The following is a 20,075-nucleotide window of genomic DNA, read 5'->3' as shown; positions in this document are numbered from 1 at the left end:
TATGTTACTATTCTGCGTGTGAGATCTATTTGATATAACACTCTCAATAAATAACAATTAAAAAACAATAAAGCTAATGTTTATGGCAAGTAGTGGAAATAATTTAAAAAACAAATATTGAAACTCAAACCATCTACTCCATGTACTTCGCACTTTGTTATTGTCTTAATATTATAGATATACGAACCAAATTAAATGTGAAGATTTTCTAATATTGATAGGTAGCCTACACGCTGTCAATAATCTCTATTACAAAAAAACTGCATACTTCCGTTCACATCCACTATTGTATTGATGTTAGTTTACAAGTGGTAACATTTACCGTTATCAATCACATGTCGATTCGTTCATTCACCAAAAGAACATCAAAACGTCTTAGTATTGAGTAAACGTCATTATGACAAAGACAAAAATGTGAAAAGTGCACTTTGCACAATGAAATATTTCCTCGGTTGTACACAATGGTAGTTTGTAATTTTGTGTTTTTTCCATTTGTGCCATGCCTCTTCCACATTCATTACAAGAAATATTATTCCTTAATATATGCTTAACATGAATTTATGGGCTTTGCACAATGGACGGATTTGATATATAACATTGCTCAGTGTTTGCTCAATATGAATTTCTAAAGGTGTAAATAGTCAAAACAATTCTTGAAACAAATAATTTTAGAATTATGATAAAACATAAAACCCACAGTTTATGCACAGAACTGAGGTGAAAATAACAACATTTTTCCATTAAATATTTATTATTATCATGCAATATTAAATTAAGTGTCTTTTTAATAATGTCAAACGGTGTTGCAGAGGAAAATTTATTACGTATACATGAAATTATTAAAACTTTAAGCACAAACTTAGTATCTAATTGAAACAGAGATAAGCTTCCTCCGAATAATTAAAACTTCCCACAATTAAACAGATTGCTACAATTATGGTTCTTTGTTTGTTAGATGAAAGCTTCCATGCATGCATTCAAAAATAATTGAATTTGCTTTCATAATAATATTATTAGTTGTTTTTTTCAATGGATAACATTTATTATTAAATAAATTTGATTTCATCATAAAGTTAAATTAATTCAATTTATATTTATGATTTTTAGGTTTATAATTTTTTAATTAAAGATCATTGTGTGGAGGAAGCTTCGTTGGCACAATGTAAGCTTTAATATGAGTTTCACACAAGAAAAGATCTGCGCAATGAAACATGTTTCTACATCTAGCACGATATCTTTAAATTATTATTTTATTTAAGAAAATAAAATGTACATGTCTATAACTAAATTACTTATATTGATTTACCATTGAGTATTGAAAAATAAAATATGGACTTGCTCTAAAAAATAGAACCCATAGTTTAATGTATTATTGTTATTATTATTATTATTATGAGATATTGCTTTCAACTTGAGAAAAATAATCTATTATGTCATAAGTCCCTCATGTTTTTTAGAAAGTGATAAAATTTATTATTAAACAAATATGATTTAGTCATAGTAAATGTTTCATTGTGTGGAGCTTTCACTATGGGCAAGAAGCTTACTTTGAACAATGAAAACTTTCATTCTAAGCCCCACACAATCAAATATCCACACAAGGAAGCTCCTCACAATGAAACATTGATCCCTACAACTCTTTGTTTTTTACATACATTCATAAATAAAGAGAAATGAAAGAATAAACAATCTTTTTGCTTGAGAAGCCTTGAAAAGTAATCAACATAGTCATAGCAAATATAACTGTATTTAGATTCAAATGTTAATCACTATAGTTATGATTTAAATAAACATTACAAATAGAATAGATATATGTTAACCGAAACTCTTTCCAAACATTCATTTTCATGATTAAGAGAACTAGAATAGAGTAATTAGTCTTTGTACTTGAGAAGCTTTGAATGGTAACCAACACAGTTAAAATATTAGTAATTGTATTTAGATTCAAATGGTAATAATTATAGCTACGATTAAAATAAACATTACAAATGGAATGGATATATGAGAACCAAAAATATTGCTAAATGTTCATTTTCATTGTCATCAATTACAGATCATTACATAGAATATAAAATCTCAAAAGCATAGTCTCATGAACTTATGTTGAATCAATGTTCTTGAAGAATGGTACAGAATCTAGAGCTACACAAGTTCATATGAAAAACATTATCTAAGAATTCTTGATATAATTGGAAAACAGTTTCAGTACTAGGACCAAGTAAACAAAAATCCATTTTAATTATCATGAATTCCAAAACATTATCTAATTGTAAAAGCTCGAAGAAAATACTCGAAAACACATGTTCATTTAGTGTTTTTTGCAAAACGTCCCAGAATTCAGGCTTATTCAACATCCCATGCTATACATTATCTCATAATACTTTACATATTTGGTAAAGAAATTAAGAATTAGAAGACACAATGATCATAATTGAAGCAAGGATTGACTACAACCTCATGGTCCAAAAAATAGTCATTGTTACGTAAAGAATTTATAAAAAATGCTAATACTTAAATCACAAAAGTAAATGCATTCATTTCAATGGGGACTAGGATTGGGTACCTGTCAACCGTAATCTCGAAAAGGAACCTACAATAGAAAACAACAATTTGCATTCAGAAATTATATTATTCCATGATAATGTACCCATAAAACATCAATAACTAAATACTATGAACAAAAAGGCAAATGTTCCAATGTATTAGAACACTTACAATATGCAAAATCATAGCCCGAAATTGTTTAGTTATTAGTTGTCTCTTGGATCTATGATTTCTCCAACAAATTCTTCACTTTATCTTTAATGAATTCTTTCATCAGAGCGACAGTAATGTCTTGTATAACATGTTCATTGAATATCTCCTCTTCAATCTCTCTAGATTCTTCTTACAATTGTGAAGCCAGGGCAGAGTACTCTTCATTAACATTAAGAAAAATAATTAGCTATTTGCTAATTTCCTCTCTAGTAAAATCAAGTATATCATCGAAATTTGTTTCTTGTGATTGTTTTAGCTTCTCCAATTCAACCATCAACCTATTTTTCGAAATTAATCTAGATTCATATGTAATACAAAGATTGTTTAAATCCAAAAAAATCACTATTTCCTTGAGATACACATCAAATCTTCTATTTTCTATACTTCCACATTCAAAAATAATGTCCTCTAATGTTTTGATTTTATTAGAACATGCAGCTTTGACCTGCTTCATCTGATCAACATCTGGGAGTCCTTATTTCTCTTTTTCTAGACCAAACAGTAAATCAAGCTTGTGGATAAAAGTTAGTAAGTCATTATCTATGAATTCCCCATCTCCCCCTAGCTCACTTTTGACCAACTTGACAAATGACTTAGTTCTATGCTTTAAATTTTGCAGATTGAAGGTTGGTTGCCATGCAAATTCAATAAACTGCAATATTTTGGATATATTACTAATAATATATAATTTCACTACATTAAGAAGAATAACATGTTTATCAAATCTATTGTATATTTTGAGAGTAGAAATTGCCAATGGAAGTGCATGTATTGTTAGTGGAGTCTTCAAGAAAGGATTCAGGCGTAGAGCATCTTCTAGCTCTTTTATTTTTTCCTTCAGCACCATATTTTCTGCTTCTCGTCAGCTAACAAAATCTACAAGCACGTCACTAGTAGCTTGATGCAATTTCATGAGCCTTAGCATTACAACCCCAGACAAATCAACATTCATTTATTCCCAATTAATAACCTTTTTGTTACAAACTTGTACCCTTTAAATCCTTAATCTTCTACTTCCCCTATCAGTATTTTCATGTTGCAATGTGACAAAATGATCATCGAAAGTAATGACTACTTTGGAAATTTGTTCCATGATTTTCTAATTTTCTTACATACTAGTATTAACCCATTCAAGTAGTAAAACACTATCAACTTCCATGTTCATAGCCTCTTCAATGCTCCATGTTTTACACAGACTCTTGGATCTATTTTATTCATTTGTGTGTGTTATTTCTAGAGTTACTCTACGAAATGGCTCGTTTTGATCCTCACCGTCTAATAGAGCACCACAAACCAATATTTTAGTTGCACTAATTTTTTCCCTTTTGTGACTAGTAGATGAAGTTGGACCAAAACTACGTGTGTAAGATTAAGATTGTCCCATAGGATTTGTGCCTCTTTTATCTTCCTCCCATGTCAACAATATCTTCAACACCTATTAGCAATTCTTAATTTTTTGTTGGTGCACTATGATTTTCTTTGCTCTACTCTCTAGTTCTTGGAAACAAGTTCTTATACCTAATAGACTCTAGGTGTTCCGTAAATTTATTTTAATGTATCAAAGCCTTCAATAGCTTCAACTTCACCTAAGTTAAATGGATCTAAATACTTTTCAAGATCGATAACTTGAGTCATATTCTTCATAGTGAATTTTCCAATAGTAAACAGAAAAGAAATCAATTATTTTTTCTTTTTTTGTTCAAATGTAACTAGCTAATGACAAAATTGGCTACAGACTTCAGCAACAAAATACCTATCTAGAACAAACTTCAGCAACAAAAATGGCCTATCTTTGAAACCATAAGTTCGAATTACCATATTTCTCTCTTTCCTCACAAGAAAACTAAAGCCTTTATAAATATTCGAGGAGACCCTTGTCTAGTTACCATGCAAAATACTTACTTTATAAACACATCTTTAATTAAACAAAAAATTAAAGAAGTTATATGCTTCCACAATATAGGATACCATAAATGCTTTAGTTCCTCACCAAATTTGAATTTATCATTACAAGGTAAATCGTCAAACACATGGCTTGGCATGAGGGTTTTTATCAGATACACCATCATAAAGAACATATTGCTCTTAGATAATCTAACTAAACTAAGAACTAATTCATTTGAAATGACATCATCCTAAATACAATTGCTTTTGTATGTATCATAAAGCACATAAAAGATGCATTTTGGAATATTTGTCGTATTTTCTCGTCCCATCATGCGGGTAAAGAGCCAACAAAAGTCCCTAAATGTTTGTCTAAACAAATAAATATCTAGCTAGAAATATCAGAAGGAACCTCAAATGTTGGGGAAATGAATTCTCGAATAAGTTCAATCTCGCTTGCTTCGGACTTCAAGAATCTATCTGCATCAGAAAAATTTAAACACTTGTTTAGTTATGGTAACCTTAGTAACCATATGAATGCCTAGGCGTTTCGAGGAACCTTCGTCACTCCTTGCATAATTTTTCTTGTTTTATAATCGAAATTTTTTTTGTGCAAAGATAAATAATTTCTCTGAAATCAAATACCTCTAGAACACACCCAACTTTTGCTAATCTGCTAATCAAAATCTTGTTTCTTATTTTCTCTTCCATTGATATATTCACATAACGCTCACACGTCATTGGCCAATCAAATCTATCATCAATATCAGCAATTCAGTTAACTGTATCACTGCAAATAGTATCTTTCCTTCCTCTGCTACCCATTTTTTCTCTGCACTAAACAATAATCTATCAATGAATAACATTTTCAAATTTCGTTTAACATTAAAATTCATCATTCTCTTCACAATTATCAGATATTAATATTACTCATGTGAAAATTGTTACATAGGACACTCTGAATAAATAGCAATTAAAGATACCAAAGCCAACATTTACAGAAAGTAATGGAAATAAATTCTGAAATTCCAAAAGCACCCTATCCATTTACTCTGCACTTCACTCCTGCTTCAATATCATTGATATATGTGTAAAATTAAATAAAATTTTATGATATATAATAAAAATAAACGGCATGGTGTGCCAAGGTAGCAAATTTTCCTGGAAAAGCAAAAATCACTTAAATCCAACATTTCTTTTTCAAAAAATATGGTAGTAGGAATGTCTTAATTGTATTTTTGATACTGGAAATGGATCCAACATGACCAAAATCCCCAATGGCACCCAAAATCTTGAATCTTGACAGCTGTAACTTGGATTTACAAATAGTTTTACTAGATTTTATCAAAAACGTGTTGGAATTCCCTTGGTTTTCTAGACAAATTTGAAGCCTCGATAGACTATGGATGTGATCATGACAATTAGCTAAAAAAATTCAATAATAGCTATAAATAGTAAACTGTGTAAGGGCATTCACAAATAAATATTATGCAGAGATGTTCAACTACCTTCTACAATGAATCAACTCGACATTTGGTCCCCACCAATATGTAAAACCAAACCAAAATTGACTTACGATTGACTTGACATACAATTTTAAACACTACGCCACAAACCTAACTGTCAAGATGCATTCAAGCCAGCTAGATGGAGTCACATATATTCGCCCGCACACTTCTTCCATGTACCTACCCTCCACACAATACTAAACCCAAATCTTTGAACATAGAAAAGGATTGACTTTGATCATAATACGAGATACTGGATTAAAAAATATTGTGATACACTAAAATATTATAAGATTAATACCACCAACTAGGAATTAATAGTTTATTCAAGTAGATTTATGTACATTAAATAATTCTCAGACTAATTCCACCAACCACAAATTAATAATTTAGGTCAGTAGTTTTATGTTCTGTTGTAGCTGCTACAACACCCTCCAAAATTTTGGTTTATACTCAATTTTGGAGCCTTCCTTGGTCTTGAATATTGTCATCACAAACACCAAAAATCCTTTCATGAGATTTCTTGAAGTATTTTTTTCCCTTTTACAAGTTGGGTTAATTATCATCTTTCGGCATGATTGGCTTTCACACAATGTGTAGAAGTCTCTTCTTATGGTTTCAAGGGTCTAGCCGTGTGTATACGAGTTTTCCTAACTATGTAAACATCTTTTGCACACATCCACAAATTTTTTAGCACTGTTGCACAAGTGTCTTCTTGGTCTTCCCAAAGTATATCTTAAGTGGTGCACTTGTCTTAAATGGTCATAAAGTGGTCACACAGAGGGAAATACATTGCTCTTGTGTCCTAGGTGATCTATGTTGTTGTGTCTTCAAGTATTCTAAGTGTGATATCACAGTCAAAGTCTTATCACCATTCACATTAGTCTAACTAGCCTTATAATTATCCATTTTTTAGAAGGGTTCCTGACTGAGCAACACCCAGCCTTCCTGAAATGTGCACTTTGCAGCTCCAAACCTATACATGAGACCTTTTCTCTTCACACTACGCAATGTGTAGTTCTTGTCTCCCAGGACTTCTACATTGTGCAGTTCATATGCTCAAGCTCTGGTCTTCGCCTCCAGAATTGTGCAATCATTCCTCCCAACTTGTCTTTCATTGTGAATTTGTTGACGGTGTTGGACCCGCCAACATTCAGGGCATCTCCCTAGGATGAAGTCCCAACTAGACCTCACACCGTTTAGTGTAGGAGTCCTATCTAGTATGATGGCCCAATTTCCATTGTCCTAAAGGTTTTCCTTAGCTCTTTCTTGTCAACACATGGGAGTAGTTTGCTTTGTCTTTGAATAGTGAGGTTCATGTGCCTGGTGAGTGCTTAGTGTTACTTGTGTCAAGGTTCTTTCACTATAGAGGGAGAGGGTGAGAGTGAGTCCCAAGTTGAAAGGGAATAGTCCCAACTTTGTTAGAGACACACAAAACAACAGTAAGTGTGCAACTTCTAGTGAAGTAGTCCACAGGGACGCGACAGTCACATAACACACAGTGAATAGATAGGATGTAAAACACCAAGCAGAATAGTGCACATGAATGCGAAAATCGTTATAAAATTTTTATGAGAATTAATTTGTCGAGTGTCTAGCGGAATAGTCCACACGGGCGGAATTACCCCCTTAAACTTGACTTGGGGTTCCTTGACTAACTCCAACCAAACCTGCTAAGTGAGACAATCCGGCTCACTCTAGCCCTTACCCCCCTCAGAGTTTTTACCTGAGGTATTGTTAACCCAACATCCCCCCTATCACCTAGGTCTAACCTAGAATTTACCAGTGATTACCCGGGGTACACATGACTTACCAGGTCTTACAATGGTATGCCCATTTACATGCAATAATTTTGACTTCATTAATTTTAATTTTATTTTTTGTTTATTACTGTTGTGATTCTGACCCATCCTCTCTCAATTACGGGCATCCTTGTTTCGTTTCTTTGTTGCCTTCTTGCCATGTTTAACTGCCTTTAATTTTTGAGATGAGTCCTTGAAACCCTCGCCTGGGGTGACTTCACCAGGAGGGTTGGCTTCTCCGACGGCTTCGAGGGAGCCGATCCCCCTCTCCGCCAAACAAGGAACAAAACGCAACCAATCAAGACGGCCAGAGATGTAGTCAAGAGCATCAACAGTTGCGAATTTTCCCTCAAAACGACAGCCGACCCCATCATCACCCCTAGATCCCCCCTTGCCATTTACGAAAAGAGCCAAAACATAGTCAAGCCGAGATATCTCCAGCAAGCTCTTACCCAGGCCCTGGGCGCCACTCTCCATAGTGTTCGAATTAGCCTGCATTCGGAAGGATCAGGAAAACCACGGAAAGGTGACAAGAAACAGGATCTCTCTCAGATATTCGAACCTGTAACCAGCTTCAACGACCTGCGAGTATCTCGTCACCGAAGCCCGTACCTCAGACCTAACCTGCCTCCGATGCGTTATCGATGTCTCATGCCAGACTCTAGGTAGTCGATATTGAGATCCACACCAGATCTTACCAGCTCTAGCTCCTTCACAACGAGAACCGGTGCTTCCTCCACCACCTATGACTCCGGCTTTGTCAACGCACTTCAATCCATAGTCTGTTGTAGAATCTCAGACCTTGTCACTTGATCCATGGCCTTAACCATTACTACTCGCTGTCATCGATTAGCAGGGCATTCAAGGGAAACCTCGCTCTAAACTTGAGATCTACACCATATTTGACTTTATGGAAGCGCGCAACCACTGAATCTACATCTTCAAACATCATATGTGACAGATCTAATCAACACTCTCTTTCCACAATCTTTCAACATCATGAACGATATTGGCTAATAAAACGATCCACGATCTTGCAAGGAAACTGGCTCTGATACCAATTGTTAAGAAATTATTCAGAGAACATAAATTAATATTGAGAATTACTAAGAGGAACAAATATAAAAATTAACCAGCAACAACCATAAACACATAAACACACATGTTTATCCGGGAAAACCCCAAATCCGAGGAAAAGCCCAACTTAATGATATTTCATTAGCATTGACCAAAACCCTGGCCAATCCGACCAAGTGAGCCTTCACCGCTCACCTCCAGGCCTTGCTTTACAATGAAGTCCTTCCAACCTTTTATAAGCTCCATTAATATAATACCATGGACAGAATACTATGGGTGAAAAATACCATGTGCCCCAAAACCATCATTGTTTAACCTGGTCAACTTTGACTCTATCCCGAGTCAAGTTTACCTAACAACGATCGTTATATAGTTTTTATAAGAATTAATTTGTCGAGTGTCCAGCGGAATAGTCCACACGGGCGAGACAACGTTAACAACTGATATAACACATTTTCAAAAGAATATTTCTTAGAACAACCAAAATAGTTCAATTGTCTTAATACAGGTTAAAGAAACATGCATTACAAGCATCCATAGAATAATCTTACAAATGAATACAATACATGTGCGAAAATGTATTAGCCTATTATCAGGCTTATGAATTAAGTGAAAGTTCCAAGACACATCGGTACACCATTACATCACTAACCTCGATAGCGGGGTGTTGGAGCCACTACTCGCTCCTTAAAGGAAAGACTACAGACTCTCAAGGCTATGTGGGAGGAGTCAATGTGAAAATTCCTTTGCATGTACAAATGAGCGGTATATATAGCCGAGGGTGAAACTGACCCTTGTGACTGTTCTACTTCCCTCATGGCTGTTTGACTTACATGACTCTTCAACTTTATATGTGGGTCTCTTAGACTTCCACATTACATTACATTGATAAAAACATTATGGCCCAAAGTAGTGATGTGGCTGAGATGACTCATGACATGACTCAACATGACAGTGATAGTATGTTCATGTTGATGGTGGTGTCCATGTCGAGTTGTAATGATGCTAATTGATGAGTGTGCTCTTGGTAAATCATAGCTTCACCTTCGCATGACAAGGTGTGTGGAGTCTTTGATGATCTTGGTGTTCGCTTGATGTTGCATGTTCATATGTCTCCTTTGCTTGTACTTGGCATGCCTCATGTGTTCATCCGTTTGCAAACAAGTCTCCTAGCATGTGCTCCTTGTTCATCTCATTAATTTTCGTGCCATGTCTCATCCATGTACCTATATCTGCAATCACTCATGATGAGATGAAATCAAATCCATAAATCTCCTAGTCTACCATGGTTCATCATTTTTCATTTTCGGGTGTAGGTGATTGTGAAAGAAGACAAGGCTCTATCAAGAAAAAATTTGCAGAGGTCACTGGGAGGTGTAGATGATCAGTTCGGAACAGTACTGACCATCTACAGGATCTAGCTCGGCTGGAAGGAAAAACTGCGCAAATTTTCCAGGGAGGCAATGTAGGCAGCAAGGAGGGAACTAGGAGTGAAAACTGCGCAGATTCTCCTAGGAGTCTGGCAGCAGGTTGTGGGAGTTTTCCGGCTAAAACTGCATAGAACTGGGAGGTTAGCCTGCAAGACATCTCTGCACAGTTTCTAGGCTAAGCGGGCTGTCAGGCAGTTGAAGGACAGCCCAAGAAAACTGCGCAGTTTTCAGGAGGATTAGCAGGTCGGCTGACAATATACTGGCTGACAGAACTGTGCAAATTTCAAGGACAATGTAGTGACAAGCACCAGGTGCCTGTCATTCATGTCTGCACAATTTCTTCAGTCAGCAGAGTTGGGCATACTAGCAGCTTCTACGCAATATTTTGGAGGAGTGAAGCTCGGGGTCACTACCCGATAAAACTCTCTAGTTGACCAATGGGAAGCTTGATAGATTTTATTGCGGGAAACGCAGATTGAGATGGCTTTCTAAGAAACTTTTGCAATGTTCTGGGTGACATTCAGTCGATTGATTCTAGGATTATGTAGTGTAGACTTCCTGGGAGGAAACCTCAAGCACTATGTGATTCTACGCAGCAAGACATGATAACTGAGGGCTGAGACTATGCAGTGCAGCTCAACGGAGGTCTGACTGTTGGAGGGTGATCCAGTCGATATAGTTTCAGGAAGATTACTAAGTGTGTGAGCAAGTGAACTCATGAATGTGTGACCTTGGCACCTTGAATCAACAAGACAACATGCTCAATGCGACCGACCAATTGGGTGTAAGCGACAAGTGCCACACTTGAGATAGATCGTTGAATGACTGTGATGACACTTTCATGACATTGCATACAACTCCATGTGTGAGTGAGATAGATGCTTACATAGCGAATACAACTTGTACACATGAAGATGGATTGTGAACATAGCTAGAACATGACTGCATGCATGACATGGTGACCAACATAGTTAAAGATGTTCAATGAACGGTCAAGTGACGAGGGTGAAAATACTCGACACGAGCTCATGGACTGAGCTTTATTGTTTGCAAACATCAAGGAAAAACCCAAGGAAGGCTCTGAAATTAGATGTAGGCCAAATTTTTGGAGGGTGTTGCAGCCACTACAACACTTGACGACACACTGGTTGAATACCAGCTTCTCTGTTTTGGTCCATTGCCAACATAGGGCCTTGGTCTATTAGGAGTATTGAAGCGTTGTGCAGGTTACTTCAGCATCCCCACTTACCCCATGGACATACATGGTTCACATTTTTCCAACTCAATCAAACACAACAACAAGTTTCAGCTTGATCACAATGTTTCAAAGTCGGGAAGGGTAGTTTGGCTCACGAGTTAAAAAATTTCAGAGTATAAGTTTTCATCTCTGATGTTGCTCCACTGCCAGCAGGCCTAGACAGTACCCCGGTGGAGTCATGTAGGAACACTTGCATTTCTCTATTGCCAGTGAGCCTGGTCAGTACTCTGATGGAGTTGCATGCTTCACCTCTCTGCGCAGGAAGCCTTTCTTTTCTTTCGCATTTGTATTTTTTAAGAGAACTATGCATAGGCACTTATTTATTTTTGGGGTGGAAGATGGATCCCAACTTATTGAGAGCATAAGAGGTTGTTCCTTGAGAGAAGCATGTAATACCTCTGACATAGGTTTGCTCGTTTAGATTCTCCCCTTCTCTGCTTCTACTAGTTGGATGAGCTTGAACACACAAAGTAGAAGGCTGAGTACAGGCATGGGGTTTCCTGGTGTGGACATAGGTTCATGGTTGGACCCAAGCTTCCCTTGCAGATGGCTCGTATTTTCCATCAAGACTTCATCAGTCGAAGGTTATAACCAAGAACAGAGAAGATAGACACAAGATTGGCCAAGTGCTACAGTTTCACAAGACTCTTTGGATCTTAGCCACATACTCATTCCAAAGGTATAACTTAGTAGAGGTCAGAACTTATTTACAAAACCAAAAATAGCATGATACTAAGCAAACAAAGAAAAACAAAACAAAAATAGTAAGAAAATTGAAAAGACAACAAGTAGTAAACAAACTATGTACATGGCGCAGGGTGTGGCCCTGGCTTACTGAAAATAATGTTTGATATCTTGGTTGTTGACAGGAAGGTTTTCAATCTTCCTGTCAGGTGATTGCAGACGGTACGTGTGTGGGCCAAGATCCTCCTGGACAATATACAGACCAATCCACAGGGACTAGAACTTCATATGTTTTCCTTTGTCTTCATGGGGTTTATCCCATTTCAAGACCAAGTCACCCACATCGAAGTGAGTGTTCCCTGCAGACTTCTTGTTGAACCATCTCTTGATACGGTTTTGGTGCAGTGTGAATTTTTCTTTTTCTTTCATCCTTTCTTCCTACAACTTGTGAAGTGTATCCATCCTACACTGAACTTGTAGACAAGGCTTGCCTTGGGATTCTTCGAATAATTGGAGCGCAGGCAAGTAGATGTTTGGCAGAAGGATGGCTTCTTTCCCATAAACCAGGAAGTATGCCGAAGTGTTCAGAGAGGGTTTCAATGTTACGCAGTCAACCCATAAGGCATTCGTTTAAGCGGAGTGCCTGTTACATTGTTAAGAGTAAATGGTCTTCTTGATAATGTGAACAAGACTTTTATTTATGGATTCAACGAGACCATTTCCCTGTGGGTAGTAGTTAGATGATTATTTAAGCACAGTACCATACTGCAATGCAAAATCATAAATATTCAAAGATAAAAAATAAGTTTCATTATCAAACACAAGTGATACTAGAATGCCAAAGCGTGACATGATGTTATGTTGGAGGAATCTGATGACTTCCTGGTCATTCACTTGCTTAAGCGGAACTACTTATGTCCACCGCATGAAGTAATTAGTAGATATCAAGATGTAGTGGTGTTGTTTTGATGAATGTGGGAAAATTTCACTAATGATGTCCAGGCCCCATTGTTAGAACAGTTCGGTCACTGCAAGATGGTGCAGCAGGGCTGCTGACCTTCATGTTTTGTCGGCACATCGACAAAACATGTGCATCCTTGAACAATGTGGGCTAGTAAAAACCGACTCACATAACTTTGTGCGCGGTGGTATTTCCCATGAAGTGGCCCCTAGCTGGTCTGTCATGCAGATCATGCAAAACATTCTCTAAATCATGTACCTCCAGGCACCTAAGCAAGATTTCGTTACTGTTCTTTCTGTAAAGCACTTCGTGCACCAACTGATACGATAATGCTTTAAGGTGAACTGCCATCTTTTGTCTCATGGAGAAGTGAGAGGGTATGGTTCCTTGCTCAAGGTACTGGTGAGCATCTTCATACCAAGAGTTTCCACATGCAGTGGGTGGTGCTCACTCTACATCATACATTTCGATTTCTTTCTCCCAACCAGCAAGCTCTTCTTCTTCCTCCTGTGCGTGGACTGCTTCATCTGTGAGTCTGCAGAGACCATGACCCTTGACAGTGTGAACTAGCTTGATGTTAGCATCATACTCTTGCAAGCATGTCATCCAATTCACACGTCATTCACCCAGCTCTTGTTGTACAAGCAGTGAGCGGACTGTTGGGTGAGGCACATAGACTGTGCAATGATTCTTGTGCAAGTAGGGTTTGAAGTGTTTCATCGCCTTGTATACTGCGTATGCTTGTTTTTCAATGGTGGGGTAGTTGACTTTGGGTCCTATTAGCTCTGCTACAGTTTGTAACATTTCATGGGTTAAAGCAGGTCAGACAATGTTGGTTTGGGTTGCAGAGGAGTTGTAGTTCTTCGTTTCGTCCTTCTCCTTCATTTTTATTATGCCCTTATAACTCCCCATACCATCATTTCATCCTTCCCTTGCTTTTTTCCTCATTCCCTGAAAACCCCTTTATCCCTGTTTTGGCCCCAAAACCCCTCATAATCTCTTTTCGGGCTCCCGGGCTCCCTTTTGGTTTAAACCCCATTACCCTTTTTAAAAGCCCGAAAGCCTTTTAAACCTTGCATAAACCTTATATGTTTATTCTCAAGCGTTTAAGTCATAGCCTTGGTTCATATAACGCGCATATAATAAAAATTTATATAGCCCGGGCCCGCCCCTGCTTGTCACGTCAACCAAAATGCATATTAATTTTCCATCGTTCGATTTCGCTCCCTGTATGATCCAACGCCATTCGCAAGCCCTCGCCCCATTAGCTGCGCGACCGTTAGGCAGCAGGAAAGGCGGTTTCCCGCCAGACCCATCTGCCATGTGGCGTAATGTTATTGCATCGCTCCCACTTGTAAGAAAACTGCTGAGCCCGGGTAAGCGGTGTGGGGAAATCGCCTACAGCAGCCGTACCCTTCCCCCATTGATTAATGCGCTTGCATCTCTGTTGCCCATCAACCGTCGAATCTCCCCGATCATGATCCGACAGCCCTCATTTGATACGATTGTCCGTCTCCCGATAGCCTCCATAAACTAATCTCATCCATCCATATGTATGATCTGACGTTCTGTGATGCTCCGCTCTTGTATGCTCCTGGTAAGCCACTCCAAGCAGATCCTGGCTGTCCTTTTTGCCATCCAACGGCCAGTGTTCCTCCTTGGCCCTTCGTCCATAATTGATGAATTTTGTTGTGTTTTTGGCTTGTTTTGTGCGCTTGAAGAAGCAAGAGATGATCCAGCGACCTGTACATTAAAGCCCTCAGCTACTGCATTCAACCCAGTGTACCGCCGAAGGATAAAAAGGACCACCTTGAGCAGATAAATGACTGCAGTAGTTATTGAAAGTCATGCAGATAATACTCCATCTGTTCAAGGAGTACACCGAAGTACCAGAGAATGTCAAATTTTTTAATTAAAATAGTCAGAATGTATCAGAGGACCCATATCTAACTGTAAATGCGGTTGGTGGTCAGTTAAGACACCTACACGCATAGGCTAGCTGAGATTTTTTGTAAACAGATTCTATATGTATCCAAAAAAATGATGTAATCAGTGGATGAGTGTTAATCTGTTGCAAGCTTCAACTTATGGAGACTGTAACTACCTTGTAACCTGCAGCTTCTGGTCTGCATTTCCAGCTAATATAAGCTTCTTTCGCTGTTGATTGCTCACTCTCCACTGCTTCTTCTTTGTTCCAGGCTGTGCCTGTTCTGCATTATTTCATGTGTTGTTAATATTTAGCATTAGAGGGGCTGTCATCCCACCTCTGTGTTAGGATTTAGCATGTATCATTGAATTTTCTTGCAAGTTTCTGTTGTTTTAATGCCAGAGAGTTGTCATCCTGTCTATGTATTAGAAAACAGATTTACAGACCTTTAAACTGGTTGCAGCTGGCCATCACAGGGTCCTGTGCATCTGCTGGTGTGATCAGTGTTCTCCATCATCACATTGTCTCTAAAACTATGAGTAATTGGTGGTTAAAAGCCTTGTAGCCTGGGGGTGTTCACCCATGTCTGGGGTCAATCATAGTAGAAGTGGTTATCTGGCTTGAATATGCAGCATTTCTTTCATTCATCCACCTATTTTTCCAACATTTTGTTGAGTTTGTAATGTTCCCGAGCATCACTGATATACAACCTAGGTGAGTTTCTTGGGGTGATAACATTAATTGGCGTCATTGCCGGGGAGAGGAGAATTGAAGCTCAACTTCCCTGGGAGAACGACACAGCTTCAAGCTTTGATGACAGACAAGGTTTGAACACAAATTTTGGTTGTAATCATCTGTCTGGCGACTCCACTGGTGGAAGACCATCATTTGGTGACTCCACATTGAAGTTCTGGCTCAGTTTGTGAGAAACACTCGAAGAAATCCTCAAAAATCTCCAGCTAAACCAGGGCCTGAACCTAAGAGGACTGTTAAATCAAAGAAATCTTCACAGAAAGGGGCATCAGGATCAGGTAAGCCTAATAAGTCTGATCCATCTCTGAAAGATAAAGTTAATGCTGAAGATTTACAGTTTGAAGATTTAGAAACCATCACTATTAATAAAGTAAAACCTTCAGAGATTAGTTCAGCCCCTTGCTCAGTTAGTTCCCCTTGGAATCTTAGTCCAAAGAAAGCATCCCATCTAGTCCAGAACATCCATTTATCTTTGCCATCCATCACATTACTCCCTACCATTCAATCTGCTACTATCCTTCCACATAATCCAATCATGGCAAGACAGCAAGCACCTATGAGGATAGAAAGAATTGTAGCTGACAGATATGGACCATTTGTCTTACCTGTTCCTTTAAATCCTATGCCTATGCGAGAATATCAAAAATATATGCCTAAATTCACTGGCACAGAGGGAGTAACGGCAAAAGAACACCTTGAAGCTTTTTACAGTTACGCTGATAATTTAGATATAAGTGAAAATGATGTATGGATGAGAGTTTTTGTCCAGAGCCTTGATGGAGAGCCTAGGAAGTGGTTTAGAGAATTACCCCAGAGATCAATAACAGATATTGAAGTATTAGATGATGCATTTTTGAATCAATGGGGAGATAAAAAGGATTTGTTGTATTATCATACTGAGTTTGGTAATCTGAAAAGGGAAAATGGGTTATCAATACCTGATTTTAATAAAAGATTCAATCGAATTTATAATAATATTCTAGCTGAGGTAAAGCCTACCCCCACCTCTACCAAACTCACTTATGCCAATGCTTTTGACTCTGATTTCTGCCTGTTATTGAGAAAAAGAAGATGTGCTACTCTGGCAGACATGCAAGATGCAGCATTAGAAGTAGAGTCTAATATCATGGCTGCAGAGAAGTTAAAGAGTCAAGCTAACAGGAGGAGGCAGAGAAATCAGGCATCCGCTTCTTCTGCATCATCTTCAGAGCCTAAATTGGATAAAATGACCAAGATGATAGAGTCATTGGCTGCTGAAATTTCTAAGCTGAAGGTTGAACAAAATTCAGGAAAAACAAGGCAACGAAACACATTTGCTCCAAGAAATCAAAATCCTTTCAGAAGAGCAAATGAGCAGTTACAAATAATTCAGAGGGGTGAAGAATCAAAAGAAGATCAAAAAGTTAAAGCTCCTTTCCAAAATGTAGTCATGGAGGAGGAACAATTTGAAGGGGATGAGGATGAAATTCAATACATGGAGGATAAAGGCAGTGCTGCCTTTTTGACATTGGCTGAGTATGAAGAATCATTGCTGCAAGAACAAGACAGCCAAGAATGGGACAGAGGAGTTGTTCTACAAACTGGTGACCAGCAGAGATATAGTCTGAGATCCAATGCAAAGAATGCCAAGGAAAATGCTGCCCAAAGAGGTGTTGTCCAAATGCAACCACAGAATATCAAACAAAGAATACCAACAGCTAATTCAGTCATCCTCAAAGCTCCAGTTCAAGAGGTAAAGAGTTCTTATAAATCATCTTCTTCTTTCATCATTGAGTCAGAAGTTCAGAAATTGAAAATATCTGTGCCTCTGGTTGAGTTAGTGAAGAGTGAAGTATTTAGGAAGCCTATCCTTGAAGCCCTTGAGCTAGAAACCAAGAAAACCTCCACTAACTCTGTCAATTTGCAAGATGACAAGCCTACCATTGTGCTTAGCCCCATGGTTGAGCCCACTGATAATAATTCTCCATCTTTTTATGTTTCATTGACCATTCATGACAAAATCCTCCACAACTACCTGCTAGATACAGGGGCCAGCCACAATCTAATGCCTAAAGCTGTAATGCAAGAGTTGGGCCTTGATACCAGTAGACCCTTTCATGATTTATTTTCTTTTGATTCAAGGAAGGTGAAATGTCTTGGATTGATTAAAAATCTAGCCATTACCTTAACTCAGCTGCCCACAAAGAGTATGATGATGGATATTGTGGTAGCATATGTGCCTTCCAAGTTTGGCATGCTGCTGTCCAGAGGGTGGATTAAGAGATTGGGTGGGACATTACAGAATGATTTATCTATGCAACTATCCCAGTGTTTAGAGGAGAAAGTAGGAGGTTATATAGAGAAGCACAATTGGCATATATCATTAGTGATGAGAAGAATCCTACAAATCATCCTATATATGCAGTGGACACTGATTTTGGAGCATGTACTCTCCAAATAGAAGAACCTTAGAAGGCCGCAATGCAGATTAGGAAACCAACAGTTCAGGCCAAAGAAGAGCAAGGAAGTCAGGTGTGGGAGATGTTCTTTGATGGAGCATGTTCCAGGGAGACTGCAGGAGCAAGGGTGGTGCTAGTGTCTCCAGAGAAAGAAAGCATTCAGTTGTCTTTTAAGCTGGTTTTTCAAGTGACTAACAATATAGCAGAATATGAAGCACTGTTGTTGGGCCTTCATGTAGCAAAGGATAGAGGAATCAAGAATCTAAAGGTGTTTGGAGATGTTGATTTAATTATACAGCAAGTAAATAAAACATTTCAAACAAAGCACCCAAGGCTTAAAGCATACAGAGATGAGGTATGGAGAATCAGAGACTCTTTTGATTTTTTCTGTATCTCATATATTCCTAGAGCCCAAAATCAGCTTGTTGATTCCCTTGTTGTTTCTGCTAGCCTATTTATACCTCCCATGCCTCCCAGATTAGTTTATGAGGTAAAAATGATGTATAGACGATCCTTGCCCGATAATGTCCACCATTGGAAAGTTTTTGAAGATGATAATGAGTTGAATAGATTCCTTCAAGTCATTGATGAATTTGCTAAGATGCAAATTGACCAAGAAAATGATGTCTTGATAGAAAAACCCCAGTCCCAGCTTAGAAATAAAATTGGGAAATACAACATTGTTCAGCTTCCTAGTAACCATATTCCTAAAGGCCTAATTCCTCTTAAAAGACTGTTTGATCAAAATGATGTGCCTTACAAAGCTGCCCAAAAAGAAGACCAATCTGTAATTTGTAAGCATGATATAGGAAGTCCAGGTCAGCCTAGGTATGTGAATTTGTCTACTAATTTGTTTGTTGATCAAAGTGTTGAATATTGCAATCTAATGAAGTAATTTGTTGATGTGTTTGCCTCGGAGTATAGTGACCTGAAAACTTATGACAAGAATATAATTCAGCATAAAATCGCTCTGGAAAAAGACATGATACCTTTCAAACAAAAGCTGAGACCAATAAACCCTTTGCTTCTTCCACTGATTGAAAAAGAAATTAAAAAGTTGTTGGTTGCCAAGATTATTGTGCCTCTCAGATATTCTAAATGGGTAGCCAATTTGTTGGTGGTGAGGAAGAAGAGTGGAGAAATCAGACTCTGTGTTGATTTTAGAAATTTAAACAAATGCTCAAAGAAAGACAACTATCCTCTGCCAAAGATGGAGCATTTGTTGCAAAAGGTCTCAGGAGCTAAAGTGATGTCATTTTTGGATGGATTTTCAGGCTTTAATCAGATTGTTGTGCACCCAGATGATAAAGAAAAGACTGCTTTCACCACTCCTTGGGGCACTTTTATGTATGCCAAAATGCCATTTGGATTGATGAATGCTGGAGCCACCTTTCAGAGAGCTATGGATATAGCATTTGTAGGAGAGAAGGACAAATTTGTGCTTATCTACCTTGATGATATAACAGTTTACTCCAGCAGCCATCCAAATCATTTGCAGCATTTGAAAAAGGTGTTTCTGAAGTGCAGGAGGTATGGAATATCAGTCAATCCCAAAAAATCTCAATTTGCTTTAAATGAAGGCAAGCTGTTAGGACA

The sequence above is a fragment of the Pinus tabuliformis genome, chromosome 9 (assembly GCF_031772625.1).
Source record: "Pinus tabuliformis cultivar Carrire ecotype Pingquan chromosome 9, CPIR1, whole genome shotgun sequence".
NCBI lineage: Eukaryota > Viridiplantae > Streptophyta > Pinopsida > Pinales > Pinaceae > Pinus > Pinus tabuliformis.
This window is presented reverse-complemented; position numbering follows the sequence as displayed.